The 6,982-nt window shown below is 42.3% G+C and overlaps 1 non-coding gene across 1 annotated transcript; it reads right to left on the bottom strand.

The window, feature by feature from the left end:
* Positions 1 to 375: 375 nt before the first annotated feature.
* trnastop-uca lies at positions 376 to 458 on the bottom strand. The gene has a single exon. It is a non-coding gene; the product is annotated as a tRNA-Sec (tRNA).
* Between the last annotated feature and the right edge of the window lie 6,524 nt (positions 459 to 6,982).

Below are 6,982 nucleotides of genomic sequence, written 5' to 3'. Positions count from 1 at the left end.
GGTACATGGAGAAACTCTGGGCTCGTGATGTGACCAGAGCAACATAGCAGGAAGGAAATCCCAGTTTGCAAGTCTTGATAGCAATAAAAGTGACAACAAGTCCACACCAACCCTTAGAGCATCCCACCCAGACCCTTCCCCTACAACATCCCTGAACACTACAGGCAATTTAGCATGGCCAATCTACTTAACCTGCACATCTTTGGACTGTGGGAAGAAACCCATTCACATGGGAGAATGTGCAAACTCCACACAGACAGTTACCTGAGGGTAGAATTGAACCTGGGTCCCTAGCACTGTGAGGCAGCAGTGCTAACCACTGAGCCACCATGCCACCTTTAAAATGTAGCAACAAACCCCAATTCACACTCCACCTGGAAGGTGGAATTGAGCCACTCTGTTGCTGGATAGCTACAGGTTTGAAGCCTGCACCCTAGACCACTAGGAATCATCTTACCCTGTGTTGGTCTTTGAGCACTCAGCAGATATTTTGTGGATCTTTTTTATCATCCATGGAATGGTTGGATGTTTTCTGCGAAGCACTTCCATGTCATTATAAAGTAAGATTGCCAAAAGTTTCATCCTGGAATTGTTTATCATTTGATTTACAAAATAAAGTTGTGCATGTTTCTTGTCTTGCTGTAATTTAGTAAAGATATCATTTATTGCCCAATCCATAATGAAATGCTTGCCTTCCATGCAATGTTGAATGTGATTTTTTTTTAAAGTGGAATGTGAAATAACTCGACAGAGGCAGGTATCCTAGTGTTAACAGACAACAAGGTGCAGGGCTGGATGAACACAGCAGGCCAAGCAGCATCATAGGAGCAGAGAGGCTGACGTTTCGGGCCTCGACCCTTCATCAGAAAAGGGGGAGGGGAAGGGGGTTTTGAAATAAATAGGGAGAGAGTGGGAGGCGGATAGAAGAGGGATAGAGGAGAGGATAGGTGGAGAGGAAACAAACAGGTCGAAGAGGCGGGGATGGGGCCAGGAAAGGTGAGTGTAGGTAGGGAGTTAGGAAGGGGATAGGTCAGTCCAGGGAGGACGGACAGGTCAAGGGGGCGGGATGAGGTTGGTCGGTAGGAGATGGAGGTGCGGCTTGAGGTGGGAGGAGGGGATAGGTGGGAGGAAGAACAGGTTAGGGAGGCAGGGACGAGTTGGACTGGTTTTGGGATGCGGTGGGGGGAGGGGAGATTTTGAAACTTGTGAAATCCACATTGATACCATTGGGCTGCAGGGTTCCCAAGCGGAATATGAGTTGCTGTTCCTGCAACCTTCGGGTGGCATCGTTGTGGCACTGCAGGAGGCCCAGGATGGACATGTCGTCTGAGGAATGGGAGGGGGAGTTGAAATGGTTCGCAACTGGGAGGTGCAGTTGTTTGTTGCGAACCGAGCGTAGGTGTTCTGCAAAGCGGTCCCCGAGTCTCCGCTTGGTTTCCCCGATGTAGAGGAAGCCACACCGGGTACAGCGGATGCAGTATACCACATTGGCAGATGTGCAGGTGAACATCTGCTTGATGTGGAAAGTCTTCTTGGGGCCTGGGATGGGGGTGAGGGAGGAGGTATGGGGGCAGGTGTAGCATTTCCTGCGGTTGCAGGGAAAAGTGCCAGGTGTGGTGGAGCTGGAGGGGAGTGTGGAGCGGACAAGGGAGTCACGGAGAGAGTTGTCCCTCCGGAAAGCAGATAAAGGTGGGGAGGGAAAGATGTCTTTGGTGGTGGGGTCGGATTGCAGATGGCGGAAGTGTCGGAGGATGATGCGTTGGATCCGGAGGTTGGTGGGGTGGTACGTGAGGACGAGGGGGATTCTTTTTTGGTTTTTATTGCATGGACGGGGTGTGAGGGATGATGCTGCTTGGCCTGCTGTGTTCATCCAGCCCTGCACCTTGTTGTCTCGGATTCTCCAGCATCTGCAGTTCCTACTATCCTAGTGTTAAGTCACCTTTTGTTTACACATGAACAGCCCCTGGCTATAATACTGCCTCATTCAGAGTCAGGCGCCAGAGTGTCAATATCTGACATTTACCCTTTTTATATGTCAGCCAGGGCTCCCTATTTGTACCAGATTAACAGCCCCAATCAGGGAACTCATATTCTCTGAGGTCCAACTGCCTGACCTTGTTACAATCACTACAATATGCACTGTTTATTTGTACTGTTCTTTTATCTATTCTGCTTAATTTTCTTTTCCCCTCTTTTGCTCCTCTTTAACGTAATCTTTCACTGTTGCAGTCCCTTTAATAATTTTTGATCATTTTGGGATGGGTGCTTTGAGGAATACAGGCCTTGCAGTACAAAGTTTTTACCTCTAGCTAACTGGCATCCAGGCCAAATAAAATATAGTGCTGTGTAATGAATTGAAAAGGCGCAGAATTAAAGTGACAAGGTAGTGCAACCAACTGAGCTCTGCACTCAGGTAAGTCGTCTTAGATTAGAAGAGTGCTTTTTAGTCTTTTAGAAGCTGTGTATTTGTTCATGAGGACTCTGTTTTCAAACTGAGAATCACCTTTGACTGCTGTTTACATGACTTTTTTAAAGAAGTCAAGACAAGGCTTCTAGTTTGAGTAGAAAGAGACTATAAGCTTGCCTCCTGGGTGTTTAGTTTTCAGGTCTGTGTTCACAGAAATTGATGCTGTTTGTTTTCCGCACACTTTGAAGACCAAGGCTTTCAGATTGTCTGTGTGAATTTCAGGTACCTGACACCGAGAACTGTTACAAGAAGCTTCTGTTGCTTACCACTGTGCTGCCATCCTGGTCTACCATCATGTGGTAGGCATTTGACTCCAGCAAAGTATCTGTACCTGATGAGGCAATACTTTGCTCCTGAGATATAAGAACTAGACAAGTGTAATGTGGTACTGAAGGATTGTACAAGTGGTCAATATAGATCCTGAGGGCACATACCTCCATAAATCAGTCAATACATCTTCTGGGCTTATACCATGGTGTTCAGTTATAAACATTCACATGTTTACAATGTCATGCTTCAATTTAAGATGGAGACCGATGCCTTTATACCTACAGGTCACATGCTGAGATATGGTGACGCTATTATGCGCATGTCTGTTAAAAGTATACTGCACACTGGCTGTGAGATATAACACATCAAAGAGCTGACCAATAAGCTTCTCTAATGGAGCACAAGCTTTGACCTTGAAGTTCTGCCATGGCAGAAGCTATCAGCCAATCAGCCATCAGTTTCTGAGTCCAAGAAATTGTCAATGGAGCCTCAGTCTTCAGGGGATCCAATAATGAAACTGTGTGCATTTCTTTTGGGTCTTGTGAGGTAGTGGTTGTAGGGACAGTGGGCCAGGAGAATCAGGGACAAGGGCAAGGGGTGGCTTTCAGCACACCCTCTATTTCCCCCAAAAGGCACCAGATTAGAACAAACAGAAGTCCTACCCCCAGCCAACATGCAAGACACCATGTGTTCGTCCTGTCAGGGAATGAGCCACTTTTCTTGACTGCCAGAACCCAGATATTTGGGCTAGTGGTGAGTCAAGGCCCTTTAATTGACAACTTAAAGGTCTAATTTTTGCAGTCAGGAAGGTCCCCGGTGATCTCCTCACCCAGCACATTATTGCTGAAATGGCAACAAGAGAAACGAGTATCCAAACTCATCCAATTATTTGCCTTGAATCACCAGAATCCTCACCACCACTGTCCTCGCCACCTCTGAGGTGGAAGGGTCATTACATTTTTCCCATACTCAGGATATCACAAAGTCCTTGATTAGCCTTTATGTTATTTTCAATATGTTGTTTCATTTACACAACAGTGATGCACCAGCACTATTTACATGACTATGCAGTCCACATTTTCGGTGTTTGTTGAGAGTTGAAAATTGGTAAGGACACTGAGACAAATTTGTGGTCATCAAAATAAAAGTGTAATGGAGGATTTACATAGACAAGATCTCAAACTAATGTAAAAGTGAAATACTTCAAATGCTGAATATTTGAATTAAAGTGGAAAGTTCTATGAAATTTCTCATTCTGATTGATTAATTACTGACGAAAAATAATCAGTATCCGTTATGATAATCTTTAATAGAGTTACAGTACATGTAATTGTTATTTATGTGTGATGTATACAAATGGGAAAAAGTTGCAGAAAGGGTCTTGACCCAAAAGGTCAACTTTCCTGCTCCTCTGATGCTGCCTGGCCTGCTGTGTTCCTCCAGCTCCACACTGTGTTGTCTCTGACTCCAGCATCTGCAGATCTTGCCAGCTCTCAGAAATAGTCTTGTTTCCCTTATTGCCCCCTGGTGGTTATTTCAATAAATTCAACTAGGCTTGTCTGAAGTAAAATCATGTCAAAAGGTTTCATTTCCATGGAGCTAAAGTTAATTTTTAAAAAAAACATTCACTGTGGTATGTAGTGTTCTACTATAATGTCTTCCAATGACATACAAAGCTGCAGTATGAAAAATAGCATGTCATAAAAATAGCAGAGTTCTATTAAGTTACTTGTTACTTATATAGAGATGTTTGCATCCATCAGTCTTGAGAGATGATGGACTGTCACTCAGTTGTATGTTACTTCTGGATTGAACCTAATCTACTGTGGCTGATATTGAATGACAATCTCCTCTGCAACTGGAACAAATGAATAGCTTTGGCATGAGATCAATAGTCCCTTCTGTTGGGCTTTCTTTTTCGTGTCTGGTCATTTCACTGTCCTCTGCTTTGTCCACACCTTTCCTGGCTGCCCTGTTTCCAGGTACTCTAGTCAGCAGCAAGGACTTCCCATTGATCAACGCCAATGCCTCTTAATTTAAGGTCTCATTTGCAGACATTGTTGTCTCGCAGATGTGGGTGACCATTGGGCCTCATGCCCACAGCAAGTATACTATACAGCATCATCCATTTGGCTAATATGATCCAGCCAACAGAGTCACTGCTGACTCAAGGAGGCAAACAGGTTGGGGACGCCTGCACACAGGTCTGCTTCTGTAGTCAGCACTTTACCCCATAAGGAGATGCTTGTTATTCATGTGAGGCAGTGGAGGTGGAAGCTGGTCAGTCACTTTTCTTGGCTGTCATAATTTGACCATGATTCACGGCAATAAAAGGTGATGCTAAGAACACAAGCAAATACACATGGAGACTTAGTTTAGAAGGTTAATTTACTGTTGATCCAAACTCGACATGACAAATGCAGCCTTGCCAATCATCAAGCTGATTTCAGCTTCTATCAAGACAGATTACTGGTAATTATTGACCTACGGTAAAGTAAATGCATCTCGCTTTAGCAGAATGTTTCTCCATACTGCTCTTGAACACTTTTGGTGACTAAAATTGGGCTGTCTCCTTGCATGTCAAACCTGATTGCAAGCTGTTCAGCTTGGCAAGCCTGTGCACCAGGTCCTAAGTGTATAAAGTCCAAATCAATGAGCTGCTGCTTACTGATGATTTCAGGTGGCTCCCAATAATGATATTCACTCACAGCAACTTGCAGATTGATTCTCTTGGGCCTTCAAGGAGTTTGGACTGACAATCTGTGTCAGGAAGGTCAAACTTATCAACCAGGACGTAGAGATTCCACGTTCCATCAACATTAACAACCTCACTCTGAAGGGTGCCAATGGTCTCCCAGACTTTGAATTGTCACCAGCCCATGTCTTGATGATCCATAAAGTATTCTCAATACATCAGAGGTTGTATAGGTTCTGATACTAGTGAATTGTGGTGTTGTATTTAAAGTTAAATTCTCCTTATGGTCTTAAAAGAATGCTAAACAAAAACGGGCAGATTTTAACCCCTTGAACTTATACAACTGAAAGTTATTTCAGAACAATTCTGCTCGTCTATTCGTCTGAAATTCCACTCTCTTTAATTTTAGTGGAAATGTTAGCCTGCTGCAAATGGATGGACTGTTACCTCTAATAACATAACAGGATGATGGTGTAATAATAATTTGAATAATTTGCAAAATCTATGAAGTTCAATTTCAAGTCCAGTTTGTTCCTTAAAATAGGAACTACTGCATGACAAAGAATAAAGGATTACTTTTGCCATTCTGCTAGTCACATGATACAAGGCATTTGGAATTTTTTGCTGATGAGATTTTGCAGATGAAAATGTTAATTCAATTCTTGAACTCAAATTAGTATCAAAGATTTCCATTAAAATCTGATCAACATTGTAAAATGGTAAACAACTCTAATCAATGTCTACAATGGAAATCCTTTTGTAACTTTCATTAATTTCTGAAGATCTTCCAAGATCTATTTAAAAATTTGTCATAGAAATGCTGAGAATTGTAAGCAACCTTCTTTATTTGATCTTTTTGAAATAGAAATTGGTTTGTGAAAAGGAAATCATTTTGACTAATTGATTATAGTTCTTTGAGGAAGTATAAAGGAGTATAAAGGAGAACATTTAGGTGTGGTGCACTTAGATTTCAATTAGCCATTTCACAAGCTGTTACATCTAAGTGTTGTTATAAAGCGGAGGTTGACCTCCCCATCCTGATAACTAAAACCGAAACACCCTCAGAGGCTCACCTCACCCTATAATCTGTTAAAAGATTTGTGAAAAGTAGTATAAACTGCCTCTAACCCCCAATGTTTTATAAAGGAGTGGTTAAATGAAGTAAACTCATGGCACTCACTCTATAATCAAAAAGTAACAATTTATATGTTCAACTCTAACAGTGAAGAAATTAACTGAACTATTAACAAACTGAACAATTCCCTCTAACTAATAACTATTTCTGAAGAAAAAAACAAAACTCTAACGGTATGCTGTTCCAATAAATAAAAGTCCCACTTATATAAATGAAAAAAAATTAGAACTTAGTCTCTTGAAATTACGCCGGGTTACATCTTCCAGAATGTCTTCTCTGTTGATCTTCTGTCAAGAATGCTTTCTCCATTGAATTCTTTTGTCAGGAATATTAACTAAGAGTGCTGCAGTACCTTTATTTAGATGACACTTTCTCTAAGAGCTGAGAGAGCTGATCTCTTAGCAGATGGCAGTTC

This window comes from Rhincodon typus, chromosome 22 (genome assembly GCF_021869965.1).
Source record: "Rhincodon typus isolate 14 chromosome 22, sRhiTyp1.1, whole genome shotgun sequence".
NCBI lineage: Eukaryota > Metazoa > Chordata > Chondrichthyes > Orectolobiformes > Rhincodontidae > Rhincodon > Rhincodon typus.
The sequence above is the reverse complement of the archived record's forward strand: the minus strand, read 5'-3'. Positions and strand labels throughout refer to the sequence as shown.